The sequence below is a fragment of the Cebus imitator genome, unplaced genomic scaffold (genome assembly GCF_001604975.1).
Source record: "Cebus imitator isolate Cc_AM_T3 unplaced genomic scaffold, Cebus_imitator-1.0 Scaffold332, whole genome shotgun sequence".
Taxonomy (NCBI): domain Eukaryota; kingdom Metazoa; phylum Chordata; class Mammalia; order Primates; family Cebidae; genus Cebus; species Cebus imitator.
Genome location: NW_016107647.1, coordinates 1,794,139 through 1,798,049, shown reverse-complemented (window position 1 = coordinate 1,798,049; position 3,911 = coordinate 1,794,139). Strand labels below are relative to the sequence as shown.

Genomic DNA, 3,911 nt, shown 5'->3' with positions numbered 1-3,911 from the left:
TTTTTTTGAGATGGAGTCTCGCTCTGCTGCCAGGCTGGAATGCTGTGGTTCAATCTCGGCTCACTACAACCTCTGCCTCCCAGGTTCAAGTGATTCTCCTGTCTCGGCCTCCCGAGTAGCTGGGACTACAGGAGCACGCTACCACGCCCAGCTTATTTTTGTATTTTTAGTAGAGATGGGGTTTCTGCTATGTTAGCCAGGATGGTCTTGATCTCATGACCTTGTGATCCACCCACTTCGTCTCCCAAAGTGCTGGGATTACAGGTATGAGCCACCTCGCCTGGCTGCTTTTTTTTTTCCAAGTTTTTAAAAGGCCATTTTCTTCACCTTTTCATTAGGAGAAGATCTGTTTCTTATCCTGTGTAGCAAGGGATATATGACTCATACAGTGAGTCAATAATGTCCTGATAATTGTAAAAATGGAGGATCTTTGTTGAATAGGTGAAAGGTTAAGATCTAAGAGAAATTAGTGAAATTATTGTAGTGAAAACCAATGGTTATTTTTCACCTTGCCCCACAAAATAAGATTCAGGGTCACACTGAGTAGTATAGCTACATTTTTACAAGAGGCGTCTAATTTTATGCTTTTAATAACTTTCATAATTATGTATTTTGGAATAATCAAGTCTCATGCTTTAGAGCATAGCCAATTACTGTAGCCTTCAAGAAGTAATTTATTTTCTCATGTATGCTGCTCACAACTGGATAGCTCCATTACACATTCATGAATTCTAGTGCGCATTGTTAAGGGCTGGTAAGTACAGGCCACTGGATTTGAAGGGCCACAGACAAGATGACAATTCTTGAACATCCTGGTCTCCTGCTTTTATCTATTACTTAGGAGTTCTAAGGAGCACAGGGCTTCTGTGTTTCAGTAATGACAGGTACACTGCTGCTGAAAACAGAGCAAACGAAAGGCTGGGCTAGAGGAAGAAAAGACTCTCTGTCATCCTTCAGCTGCTGCAACAGGGCTGCTGGGATCGCAGCACTGGCTTGCATTGTGCACGCCCAAAGATCAGACTGAGCATCAGCCCCTCAGACCACAGGTTTTCCCAGAACCAGGCTGCATAAAAGAGAATGAGTCTATTAGCCTGATCAGAAAAATTGAAGGCATATTTCTGATGTGTAAAGGAATTATTGTTAAAGACAGGGACTTGTTCTGTTGCCCAGGCTGGAGAACAGTCGCATGATCATGGCTCATTGTAGCACTGACCTTGTAGGCTCAAGTGATCCTGCCTCAGCCTCCCAAGTAGCTGAGACTACAGGCACGCATCACCACACGTGACTACTTTTTGTATTTTTAGCAGAGATAGAGTTTCGCCATGTTGCCCAGGCTGGTCTTGAACCCCTGGGCACAAGCAATCCATCTGCCTTGGCCTCCGAAAGTGCTGGGATTATAGGTGCGAACCACTGTGCTCGGCCAAAAGATTATTACTAGGACCCAGGAACATACGCTACTGTGTATGTTTCTGGTGTGCTTTGTATTAAGGAACAGAATTCTTCCTACTTACTAAGACCAACCCAGACTGAAGAAACACATTCAATCTGCAGGGTAAGTTTGAAGCCAGTAATCATGTGAAATACATGATGCTTGTTTTCAGTAAAACTTTTATAAAGTTTTATTGATTCTGAGAAGCAGGCAGAGGCCATCCCTACAAAGATCTATGCTTTCCTCAGGTGATTAAAATGAAAGAGAGGGGAGATCATATTCCATGACCAAAGTTCAGTCATCCTGTGTTAGGTGTTAGGGTTTCTCTCTTCTTTGCCATTTTCTTTTTTGAGACACAGTCTCACTCTGTCACCCAGGGTGGAATGTAGTGTCATGATCATAACTCACTATAGTCGCAACCTCCTGGGCTCAAGCAATCCTCCTGTCTCAGCCTCCTGAGTAGCTAGGACTATAGGCATGAGCCACTATGCCTGGCTGATTTTTAATTTTTGTAAAGATGGGGTCTCAGTATATTGCCCAGGCTGGTCTAGAACTCCTGGGCTCAAACAGTCCTTCTGTCTCAACCTTCCAAAGTGCTGGGATTACAGGCATGAGCCACCACAGCTGGCCCCAATTTTTATGGATAAGGAAAAAGGTCTTCTGTGTATTGTCTTCATTTGGTACTGTTAAAGAACAGGGCCTATGACTTTGATAAACCAGTGGGGAAGGACATGGTGTTATTTTTTTTTTATTTTTTCTTTTTCTTTTTTGTTTTTGATTTCTAGGACATGGTGTTATTATACAAAATAAAATAAAGTTATGGGCTCTGCTCTGTTACCAGTTTCAGACCACTTCCACAAACATTCCATCTGTGCCTTTTCACCTCAACCTGTGGGAGAAGTTAGAATGATCTCCTGTAATAGAAGAAGACACCAAAGCTCAGAGCAACTTAAGTAAGTGACTCATCTATGGCTCAAGCACAGTGCTGCTGCTTCCTGATAAACATGGCCTTTGCTGGGGGTGCACAGTAGAGGGGCAGCTCTGTGTCCAGGGAGCAGAGGGACAGAGCAGGTGTTATGGGGGACTTTGAGCAGCATCTGCATGGTGTCATGGCTGGTCATTTCCCTAGCATCTGGGCCCAGTGGGAAGGAGCACCCTCTGACCAGGTAGGATGGCTTCATCGCCAGTAGAAAAGGTAGTAGAAATTAGCCTGAAATGAGTACACAGCCACAGGAAGGACAGGTAATACAAAGTCCAGCTAAAAGGTCCTTGTTTAGTCACAGATAAGCTCCTGCCAGTTTTCTTTTATAAAACCCATCCAGTGTGTTTTTCATCTATAACCCAGACATTTTTATTAGGGTAACTATTCACTGAGAAATAAAAGCCATGTTACCTCCTTACAGAGCCTCTAAAATAGGATGTTATAAAGTGAAAGAGGCCTTCTGATGGCTTTCAGACCCGTAATGCTATCTAGCACTCAGAAACTGACCATGGGCGGTGACCTAGGGAAACTCCCCCTGCCTGGTACTGAAGTTCTGCTCTGCTCAACGGCTCTAGGAATCCCATTTCAGTGTCTGATGATGAAAATGATTCAGTTGGAACTAAGCCCTCAAAAATTAACAAAAACAACTGTCTAATCACTTAATTTGAATCATTAGTTATATATTTAATGCAAACATTTTAAAAGAACTGCAAACTGGAAATAAATTTCCCCTGAAAATATTTAATGCGATTAAGTCCCGGAGATGGTGCTTTTTACAAAAGGTTTGTCAGCAAATGCTCTTTTTTGTAGGGGACAGGGCAACAACGGAATGGGGACAGGCTATCAGTCAATTGATTTTTATTGCAATAAGAGTAACAAGGAATCCCACCCCTCACATGCCCTTTGCTTTATGTAAAAACCTGTCCAGCAGAATGAGCTACAGTCACCCCCAGGAGGTGATTTAGCCCCAAGTGCCCAGAGAACAGGCTCAGGCCATGACTTCATGCTCCCTCACTGTGCCCAGAGCCATATGCCAAGACCAGGAATTCACTTTCGGAATATAACTTGCTCTTTTTTTCACCTCTCAAAAAACAAAAAGACTTCAGTAATACAGCCCAAGAATTACCATGTGTCTAAAAGGAGGATAGATTCCCATAAACAATGCTGTCAGCTTGAATGAGGTAAACACAGGAAGGCACACAATAAATTAAAGCAGGCCCTGACTCTTCAGAGGCTCTGTGGTGATCTCTGGGGGGGGCAGATCTGCCAGTGGCTGTGTTTCCAGCACTGACACAGTATTGAGGACTGCCCTGGGGAAGAGGGACCCCTCCTTTAATAAGTTACGTTAGTATACAGGTTGCAAGGTTGACTGGAGGAGAAAACCCTCCCCTTCCTATCTGGTGGGGCACAGCCCCTCTAAAGTGATGTGTGCTTGCACACCGGCAAGCCACAGCCAGGTCTGCACAAATCAATTTTTTTTTTTGTTTTTTTTTTTTTTTT

At 43.5% G+C, this 3,911-nt stretch overlaps 1 long non-coding RNA gene across 1 annotated transcript in view; it reads left to right on the top strand.

Annotated features, from left to right (window-relative positions):
* The window catches only part of LOC119467791, an 8,057-nt gene extending 5,671 nt beyond the window's left edge, over positions 1-2,386 (top strand). Inside the window, exon 2 of the long non-coding RNA XR_005196414.1 lies at positions 2,215-2,386. This is a non-coding gene — a long non-coding RNA (uncharacterized LOC119467791). The remainder of the gene's footprint in view (positions 1-2,214) is intronic.
* The last annotated feature ends 1,525 nt before the right edge of the window (positions 2,387-3,911 follow it).